The 16,805-nt window shown below is 41.5% G+C and overlaps 1 protein-coding gene across 5 annotated transcripts in view; it reads left to right on the top strand.

Moving 5' to 3' along the window:
• Positions 1–1,899: 1,899 nt before the first annotated feature.
• Positions 1,900–16,805, top strand: part of LOC139631255 (plasma membrane calcium-transporting ATPase 1-like) — an 88,087-nt gene continuing 73,181 nt past the window's right edge. Inside the window, exon 1 of one of the 5 annotated variants that reach the window (XM_071495310.1) lies at positions 1,900–2,636. The gene's annotated coding sequence lies outside the window, so the exon portion shown is untranslated. Of the gene's footprint in view, positions 2,637–2,673; positions 3,246–16,805 lie in introns of those variants that run through there. The other 4 variants (XM_071495311.1, XM_071495307.1, XM_071495308.1 and 1 more) reach the window with 4 other exon arrangements.

The raw sequence follows: 16,805 nt of genomic DNA, 5'->3' as shown, positions 1-16,805 counted from the left end.
ATATGATGATACTATGTCAGCGTTGTGTTCATAACTTGTTTCCACTGCCCTCAAGTGGCTGCAGAATCAGTTAATGCAGTTTTAGGTATCACAATATTTCTATTAGTAGAACTAAATTATTTTATTAGCAGAGTTAGTGCAGTAATAATATAGTAAACTTTTTTGCCAGACTATTATTATTAACCCCTTTAATTCTTTCAGTCATAGTTGCTCTTTAAGACTTCAGTGTTTCCCTCTCACTTCGGAAACCAACTCATAAACATAATTTCTAGAAGAGAGAGTTGAACAGTGAAGTAAGTTAATATCTCATATAATCACTGCAGATACGATATACTACAAAGATCCTGTTTCGTGTATACAGTTACTGTGGAGTCTTTGGATGCAGCGCTGGTGGAGGAAGGTGACTGATGGCGACTTTAGGAACAGAGAACCAGTAGCTGTGCTTCATCTGCAGTCAGTGTTTTATTGAAAGTGGAGCAGTGCTGTGCTGTTAAATGGCAGCTTTAACCACCTCTCTGCCTCTCTGTCATTAGCATAGCGTAGGAGGCAGAGCTGATTGAGTGGCCAGTTGGCAGTTACAGAGAAATTTCTTTTCAGATTCTTTGTTCATGTTCCTGTGTTTGCACCAGAAAAATTCACCACACATAAACACAAACAGTGTACAGCTCCATATATATAACAATGTGATCTTTACATAACTGCACATATATACCAGATGGTCAGAGGCTTTAATTATATCAGAGGAGACGTTTTACAGATTTTCACCTGAACATGTCCATCATTACCCATGATGCCTTTGAAAGGACGAGCATCTGTTCCTCCTTGAAGGTTAAATACCTATCTGGACACATGATACAATAACAGCTCACTGCACAGATTCTTTGAGATTCAGTTCAAATCAAGCCCAGATTCAGGTTTAGACTTTTTAAATCAGACATAAAGCAGTGGTCCCCACCCCGACTCCTCCAGGGGCACAGTATAAATCTGTGATAACAGGAGGAGAAAAAATATATAATTCAGCTCCTCAAAATACTCTTCAGGTTGACTTTTGAGCATCTTTTTTACCCGTCTCAAAAAATACTTCAGATGAATTTTTAAATATTTTTTTTAATTTCTGTCTTGAAGTATTAGAACTTTATCCTTGAAATAGACTTTTATTTTGGAATTTTACAACTTTATTCATGTAATGTGACTTTGATCTTGAGATATCGCAGCTTTATAGGCCTACTTGAAATATTACTATTTTTATCTTGAAATATTACAACTTTATTCTGAAAATATTGTGTAATTATTCTTAAATTGTTGTTTTTTATATTTGAAAAATTACAAATTTGTCAAAATACTGTGACTTTTATCTCAAAATTATTTTACTATATTCTCGAAATATTACAACTTTCATCTAGAAATTGCAATTTTACTCTCAGAATATGAGGATTTTCTCTTGAAATATGACCCATTGTACATGTAATATCTGGACATATCCTAGATTTTTTTTTTTTTAAACAAAATATAACCCCCCCCCCAAGAAAAATATATATGATCACCTTTTTGATGAAATGTTAAAGCTTTTCTTTTGAAATAGTAAGGCTATAGTGCATATATTTTATGAAAATATTGTTTACTCTTTCAAAATATAACAAGTTCATTCTCAAAATACCACAGCCTTTTATTGTGGGGCTTATTCTAGAAATATTAACACTTTTTTAAATCAAAATATTGCAACTCTTTCCTGGTAATAGGCTAATGCGACTGTTTTTCTTGAAATATGAGAACTTTATTCTTGAGATTATAACTTAACGCCCCTGTTGATATTGTATCTTGGAAAAAATAACGTGCAATAACTGAAATGAGAGCATCTCATCACTGGATTTCTCTGCCTCCATGCATTGCTGCAGAATAGATCCAGATGTGGATCTGGAGGATGCTCCCTCTCAGGTTTCCAGGGCCGCAGCCAGGACCCTCTCCCCCGGCCTGATGTTGTCCATAGCTCGGCTCGGTGTCAGCTTCATTACCTCATTAATTCACGGAGCCACCTTAAAACGAGGATCATCCCGGGCTGGTTCCTCCCCCCTCCCTCCCTCTCTCACGGTCTCCAGCGCCGGATCACCTCCCTCTCTCAGTCCCCAGCTCACCAGGGAAAGGCGCCGGTCCGGACCTCGGGTCTCTTCTGCGGTCCTGCGTGAACGTGTCGGACCCCCCCTCACCCCTTCTCCCCCAGTCCCACCCACCGCTCTGCAACACACACACACACACACACACACACACACAGCCAGCGCTCATTTACTGGATCTGCTCTTTGTTTTCAGAGCATTTCCCTCCCCTGCTGTTTATTCCAGCAGAAAGGGGGCTTTTTTCCCTTCTGGCGGACTCTGGGTCTGGGCTCTCCTCCTCTGGGCCGCCGCTGCAGGGACCGGAGCCGCCGCTCCAGCCGGTGTTGTTAGTGTCAAATAAACTGGTTTAAACGCCGGAACAAAGGGACGCTGAAGCTTTTCCTCCCCCCCCCGGTGTGTCAGCCCTTTTCACCACTGCAGTTGTCAACTTGGAGCCCTGGCGGGAGATGGACAAACCCCTCTGAAGTGAAGCCGCCTCACCGACACCACCGCGGGACGCGCTCTGGACGAGGACCCGGAGCGGAGGTAAGCGCCGGTTCTCTCGGTCTTTTTAAACTTTACTGGCCGTGAGTCCGCTTTCTTCCTCTCCACTTGTGGCTCAAAGAGCAGGAACACGTTGCGGTGTGTTGGCCAGCGACCCGTGAAGTGGGATTTAACCGTGTTTTCCGCGGGTCTGTCGCGGTGTCCGCACCGCCGAGCATCCGGGTACCGCCGCCGTCGCTCCACCTTGACACCCGCTCATTAGCAACTACAGGCGAATTTGGGATTTTCCACAGGTGTGAAGGCACAACCATCCTGCCCAGGGACACCGCAACCTCTGTTATATTGTGTTCTGTGATATATATCTCAACGGCGTCTCCGGCCCCCCCACCCCCAGGCACGTCTTTTTTACCCGGTCCTTCTCGTCAAATGTCCCGACAGTTAGCTAGGTTACTGCCCCAGGATCCATTCAGAAAATGTGGACGTTAAACGGTGACTTATCGCTGTCTGACGGAGCAAACCCGCCGTTAAAGCGCGCGGTGTGGCACTGCGGGACGAAACACACCTGTAATTAATCGAATATCACTTATTTCTGACACCATAACAACTTTTCAGACTCGGTACGCAGCACGGAGACAAGCAAGGAGACAGTGAGTGCGTATCAGTTGTTTTAAGTTGTTGTTTTATTGAAATGAGATATTTTACGTGTATTGGAAGCATGCCGAATTCAAGAGCTGTTTCTATTGATTCTGAACAGGTTTTTGTGATGTGTTAAATCCTCGTGTTAACGACCTGACGGGGAAATTGATTTAAAATAGTGAGATTCTGAATGGCGCTGTTGTGGCGGGTCTCCCCGGGCGACGGCACGGCACGTATCGACTGTTGCAGTGGCTGCGCGGCAGGAATCAGACCGTATGCGGATGTTTCCGACCGTATGGAAACAGTTTGCTCATGGTCTCATTTTGATTTCCGAGTGATATTTCCCTCGGTAACCAAAACAACCCACTGCCGGCAGTAAAAGACTCGGTCTCTGAGAACTTGATAATGAGAACATGTGTTTTTCTCGGCGGACACTGGTTGCTGCGGCCGCGGCTCCGCGCTCACATGAGGCCGCCTCCGGAATGACTGGTGTCCCGCTCTGTTGTCATGAATGCGGCGCCTTCAGGGCGAGCTTGCTCGGCTTGTTGGAGTGGTTTCCCCACATTTAGCACACACTTTGTAAATAGTACTTCTGCTTTCCAGGCTGTCATAATGACGGGCACTGGTGAGAAACGAGGGCGGGGGTTTTATTTTTCTTTTGTTTTAATTAGCTCGCAATGAACCGTCCTTACGTCATTTGCTGAGATGGGCGGATGAGCAGGAGCAGCTCCACTTCTTTTTCCTCCTCTCCTCTCATTTCATCCACCCCCCCCCCCTCTCTATCTGGGTGTGTCCTGCCTTATTGCGTTAGGAAGGAGGGGGGATCCCGCATCTTGGCTCATGGTGACTCCTCCTCAGCTTGTGACCTCTAAACGAGGGCATTGCTTCTCCTGTTTTCCAGTGCAGCTATTTCACCTCACAGAAGCCCTGTAGAAAGGAAATCTGTAGAAAGGAAAACTTTGATGCCCGTTTAGAGAAGTAGGTTGAATTTCAGATGATAGTGAGGGGAGCGATGGCACAGCGACTGTGTTGTTTACTGGATCCTTCACAGAAAATGTCTACATTTGATCAAATATGCTTGTTTTTCACCAATGAATTCATGGTATTTCACCAGCTGTGGGACCACAGGTCTATAATTTGCTACCAAATCTTGCAAATTGCGTTATATCCACTTAAAATTAAAGGGGGAAAACACGTGATTTGTGATGCATTGATCTGATTTCTAGGATTTGTGTGGATGCTGAAACCAGACGGTGGCACATAACAACACAGTTTCATAAACAGTCTGATTATAATTACAACAAAGCTCTTGCACACCACAATATTTTACTGATTTTGGATCAAAAACTCTCAATGAACAAGTTCCACTCCTCAGTTCTTCATCACAATAAATTCATGGATTTGAATAAAGTCAGTGCAGCTGATCATCGATGAACAGAATGCTTTGGGTTTCTTCACAAGACAGTGTATTAAAATTTGCACAGTCCCATGACCGCTGCTCAGGACTTCCCTCATGAAATGGTTCAGCTGAGGTGGCCTGCCACTCAGACCCTGATGCATCTTGTCTTGCGATATAATTAGTTAATAGATGACGGCCTGAACAGCAGCTACACTAATGGCATTTGCTGTGTGAAATGGCACCTCTGCTCTTGTTCCCTGAAGGTTAACTGTTTCATTTTAATGAAAGTATATTTATTTTTTATGACGTTAGCAGGGGTGGTCCTGACTTGAGGTGAAGTGGTCTATGGCTGATTTTTTTCAAGCAAACATGTCAAACATTTAGCAGACATTCATCTTCTCCAGAGTGAGGATTCCCTGCGTTTCTCAGTTTTATATCACTGTAAACTGAATGGCTTTGGGTTGTGGATTGTTGGTCAAATAATACAAGACGTTAATTTAATGACATCACCTTGAGCTCTGGTTAAACTGACTGACATTTTTGATTACGCAGTTAAATGAGAAAGTAATGACCACAATAATTGATCATAAAAATAACTATCTCAGATAAAGCTAGAATTATTCCTCTGTTGAGATACACATACACGTCTTTGTGATAAGAACGTGTGGCGTGGACCTGCGTGTCAAGCAAATGGACTGGTTGATCCAGCATTGTGTTTGTGCACTGATCAGTCCAAATTCTTTGTGTTTGTTTCACAGATGTTAAGGCTTGTTTACACTTTAACTGAGGTGAAATTGATTTGTGTTCTTGACATTGTTGTTCACTAAACACGACACTGCCTCCCAGTGGACACGTATGTGATACCGTTAATCCATATCATATAACATCCACGAACGTGCTTGAACCCATGTATGCTTACTAACCTACGAGTTGTAACAAAAAACCAGTAAGTGAACGGTGCCACAGAGCTTTTCAAATTAAAGGAGGAAACACCTCAAACTTATCTAAGCACCTCAAAGACAGGCATCAGGACCTGTACGCAGAATTATGGGTGAGCGACGTCATCTTGTTTAGGTTAACAAAGCGACAGCTCATAGCGTGAGCTGGGTGCTCACAACATTTCATTACTGTTCAGCCTGTCAAAATATAACGCTGACATTATAATGAATATTTTCACACCACTGGTCTGTCACCATGTTAGTCAATTTAAACAACTGCTTGCACACCAACTATATGGAGGTGTGCGCATGTTTGTGTGTGTGTTAGCACACCGTACAGCAGCCTCTGTTGATTTCTGTTCTGTTCGGTTCCGAGAATCATGGAATATCTTCGGTATTGGCATCGACTACCAAATTTCTCGTGTCGTGAAATCACTCACAGGAAGTGCTGGATTTCATTATTTGTAGTGAAGCAATAATTGAGAAAAGCAGCATGGGAGTCCTGGACATTATTAGTGAATGAAAAGCAGTATTAGTGTTGAAAAGAGGGCGGTAAGTATGACATGTTATACTCAACTATAACTGCTGTGAAAGTGCATTTCGTACTGAATTTTCCACGTGAACCATGTTGTTGGCTACAGGTGATTCCACTCCTGAATCTTTTTACCAAACCTGTATTTGCTCATACTGGCCACACCCTAGCTGTTATTTGAGACTCTGCCATCATTTGAATACCAGTATTTCTATGAAAAGTTTACACAATAGAAGTCTCTCCTCTGATAGACTGGCAACCTGTCCAGGTGAACTGCCTTGTTCAGGATAATGGATAGGCATAGATCGTAAATGGATGGATGGAGCCAGCTATGGTCTGCAAATGAAATCGTCTAATGAATAATGTCTGAAAATATTATGCCTCAATCTCCTCCCAGATGAGGACACGGTCAGGTTTACCTGCAGACAGACGAGTGCCCTGTTTGTGTCTGAAGCTGCTGCTGAGGTCCTGATGACCACAGGAAGAGGCAGGTGCTGACTCAGTGTGCCTGTCCTCCTAACGTCCTGCAGGAGGCTCGGCTCCCTTCAGCAGCAAAAAGAAGAATCTATTTGATATTCTATTGTGAATTATTCTCAGAAATCAATCAGATTATTTACTGAAGAAGCTCTTTGTGATCACAGGTGTCACTCTCACCTCTGTTATTTGTTACCAACACTCCAGGCGGTGTTACTGGAGAGATAATAAAGTGTTGAGTTGTATTATTATGTATTATTTCTTTTAGAGTTTTCAATAATGTTAAAGAGATAATAGCTCCAAATATTTGTTTTTTTCACAGTAACAGCCAGGGCCATGAACAACTTAAGTCATTAAATGATCATTAGAATTGGAGGGGTTGGACCTGACTGGAGTTTGTTTGATATGACCAGCTGGACAAATGTTTCTGCATCGACGTGAAGTTAGCAGAGATTTTGATGCATAAGTGGTTTTCAGTGGAAGTGGGTCTGAAATGTTGACACCACAGACCAACTGCAAACAAGTGTGTTACTGTGATGTCAGTGGTTCAGACCTTCAGACCCCAGATGGAGTCCAAACCATCTGGGGCTTGATTTGCAGATTAAAATGATCAGTTTCTTCTCCCACTGCTGAACTCTGAACGTGAGTCTTCTGTCAGTCTGTGACTGTTCAACTGTTTAGTGATGATACTCATGCTGCTTTTTACAGTCTATTAAATTGTGAAAATGAAAATAAATAGTTTTTGATTTGATGAAGCCATCAGCAACCATGTGCAAAACCCCAAAAATATAATAGAAACCTGTCTTGTTTTATTTTGACTCTCTTAGATGCACTTGAGCAAACTGATCTTTTATTGCACTCAGGTTTTATGCTTTTGCCTTGATACTTTTATGTTCTGTCTGACAGTTTTATACACTAGTCCTGACAAAACAATATTTCATCTTTTTACAGCTGACAAACTTGAACTTGAGATTTTCTATCTGTAGTGAGTGAACACTATCCGTGCTGTTATTCAGCTAACTGCAGAACCACCTGAATCAGGGGTAGGTTGATGGGATGAAATCCTCCATCACATACAGTGGGATCCAAAAGTCTGTACAGGTGTCATTTTATACAGTGATATCAGTAAGAGCTAAAAGTGGTAAATGATTGAAAGGGAATTAATTTTCAACAATTATAACAACAGCAACAACAATATATACAATTTATACAGTTATATTATAGTACATTTTGTGCGAACTTGAAACCAAATAACCAGGCAGTATTTATCGATGGTTTTTGCAATGAATTTGCAAAAAACATTTCATCACCACTTCATCAAATAAATGCAAAAATCCAGTAAATACAGTTTGGACTTTTACAACTAGAGATATTAAAAGAATTGATACCTTGGTATAAACAATACGGCACAATCTCTCACAGCTGACAAATTTACACAATCTCACTGTAAATGTCGCCATATTTGCCAACCCTAGTCTGTTCCAGTCCAGTCCTTCACCTACAGAGCCTCAATCTCCTTTAACGGGCAGAGTACATTCACAACTGAGACCTAAGAAACCGACCAAACACACTGTCTGTTGCACGGTGTGGACGGAGGTTTTTAAAATTCAGTGAAACCCCTCTGCAGACGGAATCCCTGCCTGTGAACCAGATCCAGCAGCGCACACTTTGTCTCTTATGTAAGTCCACATCAATTATTAATGGATGCAGTGCAGCTGCGAGAAGCTCAGTCCTATATTTAAGATATGGATGGTCCCTGCTCAGCAGAGCCTCAGTATTCATGGTCGTAATAGAGTTGTTGGCCTTTATAATTATTTCATAATTCTACTGGCAGGAAAGAGTTTACTCCACTGTAATGGAGAACTACTGAAACACACCTGTGTGATGCTTTTATTATTAATTCAGTTTTTCATTTCACCGGTAAAGTCTCAATCTCTTTCAAGTCTCCTGGAAAAAATGAGTTACAGACAAACACCAAGTCAGATAACACGATGTGCCTCAAATGAGAATTAAACAGAATTGTAGCTATTAAAATATGAAACACAATGACTGTGAACATTTCAACATCATATCACATAGTTGATGCTTATCGTAACTGTAACTAATTATGATAATTATCAGCTAATTCTGTTCATTGATCGATGAATCCTTGAACTGTTAGTGGTAGACTGCAGGCTCATGTAAGGGTTTGTGTAATATTTGTGTCAAACACAGGCTTTTATTTGAAACAGGCCCATTTTGGAGACGGGTTGTTATTTCTGATCTCCAGTATTTTATAAATATATTTCATCATACTTGAGTTAGAGGCCTCTCTGTTTCCGATTTCCTGTTTTAATTTGGTATTAATGCAAACTCAACACTTTCTTTGTGTTGACCATTGCACAAAAACACAGTCATGTCCTACTCAGCACTCAGCTGAAACACTTTCTCTGTTAACAGTAATACCGGCCGACAGGCTGAAGGTTGCAGCCCAACCCGAGGCTGAATGGTTTGACAAATTTGGGCTGGTCCATCTTTCACATCTCACATGCACCAGCAGAACGTGCAGCACATGCAAATATCAGACCTGTTCAGTGCCCTCCAATGTATGTTAAAGTGCAGGTAACCATAGCAACAGTACTGATGCTTCTGGCTCTATTAGCAGTTAACTGACTGATGAAACTAACCGACCCGTGGTTTAAAGCCGACAACAGATAAGCCTCAGAGCGTGGTGGTGGATTCAGACAGAGCTGACCACTGGTCCTCTGGCCAGTGGAAATGGTAGAACAGACGAGCCTGTGAATATTCTCATTTGTCCAGGTCATAGTATCTCAAAGGAGTTTTAAATCGAAAGCAACTGGACTTGGTCATTTGTCTAGGAAGACGTTTCACCTCTCATTCAAGAGGCTTCATCAGTTCTTTCTCGCACCTGACCAGGCTGGGACTGGTCCGGACCAGTCCCAGCCTGGTCAGGTGCGCTTTCGATTTAAAACTCCTTTGAGGTAAAAGAGACAGTAATATACTCTAAGATGTCCACATAGAGACGATAATGGACTCCGATCATGGTGTTATCTGCCTCCTCAGTGGACACGACTGTCATGTGAACACTTCATTGCTGTGGGTCCACTCTGCACCTGCCTTTTAGAAATATCCACACAGACGTCGTGGAGGCGTCAAAAGGATTGATGATTGTAACTGGACCATCTGACAGTGTCCTCCTGACACATGCTTACATAACACCTCTGTGTGTGTGTGTGTGTGTGTGTGTGTGTGTGTGTGTGTGTGTGTGTGTGTGTGTGTGTGTGTGGTGGTTGGCAGGTGTTTTGTAGGTGGAAATGTGGGAGTTAGTGTGTGACAGACAGGAAGGTCTGAGCTGCATGGCGGACATTTAGCAACAGTATCTTCCTCAACGCTGTTGAAAAAAGATGAACTGAATCAAAGAGTCTCTCTCTGATCAAATCTAGTGAGGTTCACTGTTCATCATTTACAAGCAACTAAACGTATTAATAACTAAAATTACTGAGTTTTGATCTGTAATCACCTTGTTGGCTGAGACCATTCACATTACAGTTTTTATTTGTGGCCTAACCTGTACCTCTAACCTGAAAACGAGATGTACAGCACTAGAAATGAAATATTGATTGAATATGTATCGATCAAAAATCTTTAGGCCCTAATTCACAACAGTGACATTGTAAATGAAAACTGATATCATTGCTTAAAAGCTTGACTGCGGGATTCTCCTGAAATTGATGTGATGCAACAACACCACTCATGGTTACAGTGGTGTTACAGCGTGGTTTCTTTCGGAGTACAGACACCAGCTGCAGAGAACCTGTTAACCACCAGTTTAACTTTACCCGTTATTTCATTATAATTAACTGTGCAGTGCTGATCAAATCTGCTGCCAGTGACAGGGAAAGTGACCCTCACCACTGGCTGAAGCTGAGAAGCTGTTTGGTGCATTGCTCTTTGCTAATAAAATAGTGAGTAAAGGTAAAAGGTTTGATAAAGGATTAGCATATTTTATATATATTAGCAGATATTTTTGGGAACTGGAGAGTGACTGCAAACTTAAACTGGCTTTCAGAGCTCAGCCCTGTGTATGGAATATTTCCTGTAACTGCCAACAGAGCCCAGCTCATCACTGAGATACATGATTCAGTCAAATACAAAAATAGTCAAGTAAGTACAATCAACCAAAGTTACAATTTACAGCAGGTCAAGAAACAAACACAGGAAGAGGAGAGAAATACTATGAATAAAGTCATTAGATAGTCTTTGTTGTGTTGGCTCAATATGTTTGCTGCATTAATCACAGTCTGAGGACTCTGGACTGTGAGCCAACTGATGAGTTTAATATCTGGTTAGATGTCATTGGTATTTGGAGACGTTCTTGGTCTAATTATGAAGCATTTAGACTATTTACTGAAAATGATGAGCTTATATTTAGGACAGAAAGTAATTTGCAATGTCTGTAATTGGACACATTCAGTTTATTGTCCGGTCCTCCCCTCTGTTTGGATTCAGTGGTGCTGAACTTGGTGAAGATATGTTTTTATCAGTCTCTATTGTTAACTACCCTGATGATGGGACCTCATTTCCATTTCTCTTCATTATTCAGTCTGACAGGGGGTTCAGATTAGCTGTGTTCAGTTTGAAAGAGGCTGTTATTAAGAAATATGTCCATTCTGTAATTTAATGTACAACAACCTGTTACAGCTGCAAACGTCTCACAGCTACATGTAATTAAGTTCTACCACAGGAAGATGACGTTTTCAACCCCACCCACAAAAGACAGCAGCAGACCTGCTGGAAACACTAAAAGAAAATCAGATGTAGACAATAACAGGAGGTCTGGACCCGGGCTGCTGTTCACCAGCCTGTACGCCTCGGCTGGTATTTTGACACCGATGAAGGTCGAAGCAGCATGTACTGTTTTGTTTACCACATTCAAATGAAGCTTAACTCTGATTACGTGACATGATCTGGTTAAGTTCTCGGGTGTGAAAAAGAACATGAAGCCCAACTAGAGCTGTCAATTTAAGGGGAAATAATTATTCATTTTCAATAACAAACCATATAAAAGTAAGGCATGTTCTCGAAGGTGGCTCCCGGCTTCATGCATCCTCCAGCTATGATATGTGCCCAAGATACATATTGAGGTCATAAGAATAAAGTACATCAATGACCAACAGACTAAACGATGATTAAAAGATTAAACATGAAAACAATAAGAAATAAATAAAAAATAAGAATAACACCAGTAGACTAAATAATGACAGGGTTATAATGATGATCCATATTACAAAAGAATGTGAAAAATAAAACAATAAAAATATAACGCTGGAAAGAGTTGAGAACAATCTGAACTAACATTGACCTCTGAATTATCAGTATCTCAGTCTGTTGAGCTGCAGTCACGTACATCTACCATATTTACTGATGATCTGAAATTCAAAAGCACGATTTCTGGAATTTGTGTCTGTTTAGCTCCTTTTTCTGCCGTCGTGCTCTAACTTTAACTTTTCTCACCTCTGAAAGGTGAAGGAGCTGCTATGACACACTCAGAGGTGTGTGTGTGTGTGTGTGTGTGTGTGTGTGTGTGTGTGTGTGTGTGTGTGTGTGTGTGTGTGTGTGTGTGTGTGTGTGTGTGTGTGTGTGTGTGTGTGTGTGTGTTAATCCTGATGAAGCTGTCGGTGCAGAGAGGTGTTGAAGCTTGTTGTGAATGTGATGAGATGCAGTGAGCTGTGTGTGTGTGTGTGTGTGTGTGTGTGTGTGTGTGTGTGTGTGTGTGTGTGTTTAAAGCTGTATACTAACAGACACAGATATGTCTAAGTGGGAACGTTACATGTGAGTGTATTTGGTTTTACAGTGTTGTTGCGTATCAACTCTCGCTGTGAGGCTCAGTAATGATTGGTGTGCTGAGTTTTATCAGCTGATATTTAGTCTCTACAGATTGATCTGTCTGTGATTGATCTGCTGATGAGCCCCAATAATCCTTTACGTGACTGTTTTAAAAATATGTACTTATGTATTGTGTTAAAATGCAAATCTGAACGAACATCTAAATAATTTGTCGCTATGCTCATTGTCTGTACTACCTGTTATCTCCTCATGTTGAACAAAGTATAGATTTATCATAAATATTAATACACGAGAAGTACATTTTATATATTTATATATATATCATCATATACAATTGAGAAACATTTTATGGATAAAATAACCAGATGTCTGTTTTAGGTGAGTCAGACTAGAATCTGAGATACCAAAGACTGTGCTTTCATACAGCGAGCTGTTCAGATGGATTTATGCTTCTGCATTACACAGTGTAGTTTTGGAGCTGATGTAAGTAGCTGCTGTAGCTGATGTGGCCCCTTTTTGAAATTGTAACTACAAATTGGGGCCACAGAGATACCACTGAGAACCCAAAGAACTGTGACTGGCTGTGTTTTCAGGTTCTGGCAGAGATTGGTCAGAAATTGGTTGTGAATACAACATGAGCTTTGTTGGAAAATGGCTCATTTAACAAAGGCTTCTTCACTGCAAACCTTATGCTCACCACTCTCAATCACAGTGAACAAAACCATGTAAATACGGCGACTGCCTGGAACAGTCTTATTATTGAAACATGGCCGCCTTCCTCATATCTCAAAGGGAACACCACTATAACTACTGTGGGGAATAGAATGAAATGGACTCATCACATACGATGTAGCTGTTCAGTGTTTTGTTGGTCGTATCTGTGGGTGAAGTCCAATGTTGATCTGTAAATCAGACTAAATTAAACCTTAGTGTCAAGTTTAAATCCAGCTTAACATTTCCACCTCACCACATTGATTAGCTGGCGGGAGAGTAAAACTCTGCGTGGCCTCCTTGGATCCTGCGAATGACCTGTGCCCTTCGCTGCAGACTGTTGTTGTTGCCCTGCAGTAATCTTATCACACGGCCAAGGGAGAGGGCGGCTACCTCGCTGGCACCGCTACTGTCATGTTTACTTCAGAGGATGTTCAACTTTAGATAACTGATTCAGCTCCAGGACTGACCAGTGTTAATGCAGACCGTGAATGCTGGCAGCTCACTTGGCATCCCTCTGCAGCGTTGTAACAGCTGATAAAGATAAGAGAGTAAAGAGCGGGATGCTGCAGTGTATCAGAGAGCTTTCTACCAACAAGCTGCCAGAGCTGAAACACACACGACAGAGCTGCAAGTGAACGGACCCAGTGGGTCATTATTTCATCACTGTCTGAACTTTATAAACACTTGAAATTGTTTTAATCTCATTTGAATTCTGTCTCTCTCTCTTTCTCTTTCTCTCTTTGTGTATGCATGTTGTGTTTCATGTTGAACATTCATCTCTTTTCTGTGATCACTCCTTTAAAGCACTAAATGCTCGACAGATTGTCCTCAAAGTTAGTTTGTCAATGATCATCACAAACAGCCTGTATGTACAGGTGTGCCCCCGCCCCCACCTGTACTTGATGGAGACTGTCTGTGGTCCACATGTTGGCATTCATGTCCAAACTGAAGAAGATCTGGAGATGAACATCTTTCCTCATCATATTAAGATTACATGCAGTTTTATATCAATACATATTATTGTTATATTTGGAATTGGGAAAGTGTTTACTGAGAAAATAATTAATAATCAAGCAAATTAAAAGCTAATGTATTGAAACATTGTCACATTAATGTAAAAATTGTATAAAAATCACCACAAATGATCATCGATTTATAAGACTGTGTACAAGGACCTAGAGAGAGATATTAAAGGGAGAGATACCACAGTGTGAAATGCATTTTGGGTAAATTGACATATTACCCAATCATATGACATCCTGGAAAATGTGAGAAATTGCTGACTATTTCTTTTATATTATTGAAGTCAGAGACAGAGAAGATTGTAAAACATCAGTGATTTGAACACATCAAAAACAAAGATTTGTGTCCAACAGCAAAACCAAGTTCCACTAACACCTGTATGTGATCGTCTTTACAGTCTGTCACTCTTAGGTGTACTTATAGACTGTAGGGGGAGGTGTGTGTGTGTGTGTGTTTGCACTTGTTTGCGTCAGTGAGCGTGTCCTCCCAGAGACGGTCAGAACAAGGCGGTGGTCAGAGGAGGATGTGAGCAGATGGAGGGCGGATAGAGAGCCAACAGGAAGTGGAGGCTTGATGGTTTCCTCATGTTGTGTTGGCAACAGTTAGGATTTCACTTCCCTGTACTCACACAGCCAACAGGTGCTGTGAGTGTGTTTCTGTGTGTGTGTGTGTGTGTGTGTCACAGTCCAGTCCAGCTCTTCCTCTCCTCATTTATTATATTTCATACTTTTTCACCTCAAAGGAAAATCAGGACCTTGAGAAGAGTTAAAAGGCCAGTTTTGGTTTGGGGCTAAAAGCAGCAGAGGTGGAGTCAGGAAGGTCAAACTACATACACACAGAACCGATTCTCATTTCCGTCCAGCTATTATTTACAGATGTTAAGGTCCACTGTACTTTTTGTGAAAACATGAGTGGAACACAAGATAAGTTTATTCAGTTTTGGTCAGAATCCATTCTGACATTAGTCCTGTTGCTTTATTTAGAAGTTGTAATGCTGTTGAGGTGTTTGGTATAAACACAGCATTATTCTGTGTCATGTGCCTGGTCTTAAGAACTCCTGGCTGATAGCATCCTGACACATTGTGAATAACTTTGTTATAGAGAAGCAACTGTTTAAACCATCACCTAGCAACTGCATTGATAAAGAGATGATGATATATTGATTGTACATTGATGATACACAACTACAGATCCGACCGAAACGCTGTGTGAAATTCAGGCCACGGTGTCATAAAATCTGCCTTACCCACCACAAACCTCCAAGCGGCACATACGCTGACAGTTTCAGACAGGAACAGTCCACTGTTTCTCCCACTGGCCCCAGCTCCTCCAGGTAGCTAGAGTCATAAACTGTGTTATTTACGGGGAGATGGGTCCATACAGCGTTTTGGAAAATACTAAATTCAGTTGGATGATGTTGACTACCAGGCATTTTAGTGAAAATATCTTCCTCCTTGGAGACTGGTCACCCAGTGCATCACTGCCCATGTTTAGTGTTGTAGATGAGCCAGACATGATCGTCTTGGGCATTTCTCCTTCATTACCTAAAAATAAAAATGAAGGGAATATTTTATTTTAATTATTAATTTTTTATCCTCCAGTTACTTAGTGATACAGTTGAAGCTCTGATTCAATCTTCTCTTCAGGACTTAATCAATATGAATAATATCCTATATCATCAAATCTACTTATAATGGTAGCTGTATTGTATTGTTGATAATATATCTGCATAGTTTTTGTATCGGCTGGATCATTTATCTAGATATGTACTGAAGAGGACAGGAGACACACCCTTAAGGCTGACTCATTTCAAATACATTTTTGCAATGTTATGTATTATTCAGGGAACCTCCCCACCCCCATGAGTAGAAACCTTGTAACATAAAACACTTATAAAATAATTCCATATAAGCCAGTTATTTATTTATGTAAGCAGTTTGAGTATTGTTTAGGCTGCGTATCCAAGGCCACATTTTCCTACATATTTTTAAAACATTTCCAAAAGTGGTCACGAGATGAGATGAGTCAGGATCTGAGCAGTTGTGAGGGGAAACCCTGCTGACGTTCAGTCCTGGTTCCTGTTCAGACTGCAGACGCTGCAAAGAGTCTCTGCTGCGGTTTGTTTTCTGTCCTGACAGCAGGGAAGTCTGAGACACACACTCTCTCTCTGTGTCCCAGGTCTCAGTCCTGCTCAGATCTCATTCCTGGTGCTGGTCCTGCTCTGTGATCTGTGCAGGGGGAGCGGGCTCAGTGGAATGCAGTGTTTGTGTTGTAGATGCTGGGCGTGGCCCTGGTTGGCCGTGGTGGCTGAACAGTCAGCAAGCAGCCATTCATCACGGTGTGTATACATGGAAACACACAGCTCAGCTCAGATCTGAACACACACCCTGCCAAGACACTCTAAACTGGGACGAGATGAAAACTGTTAAAACATAAAAAACATCAGAGAGGAACAGGAACCTGCTCACTCCTCTGCTGTTTGGCTAAATCTCAGCCTTTTGAACAGAAATTGGTTTCTCGACTGTCAGCTTGAGTTTGTTGAGCTCTAAATGTCATTATTACTCAGTGACCTCTGACTCCGAAGTCCAGAATCAGACGTGCAGCTTTGTTCCTCTGACCTGTCGTTCTGTTTCAGTCTCAGTTCAGTC

Source organism: Trachinotus anak, unplaced genomic scaffold (genome assembly GCF_046630095.1).
Source record: "Trachinotus anak isolate AG129_WGS33_773 ecotype Australia unplaced genomic scaffold, CSIRO_AGI_Tana_v1 ptg000013l, whole genome shotgun sequence".
In the NCBI taxonomy this organism is placed as follows: Eukaryota; Metazoa; Chordata; class Actinopteri; order Carangiformes; family Carangidae; genus Trachinotus; species Trachinotus anak.
This window is presented reverse-complemented; position numbering and strand designations above follow the sequence as displayed.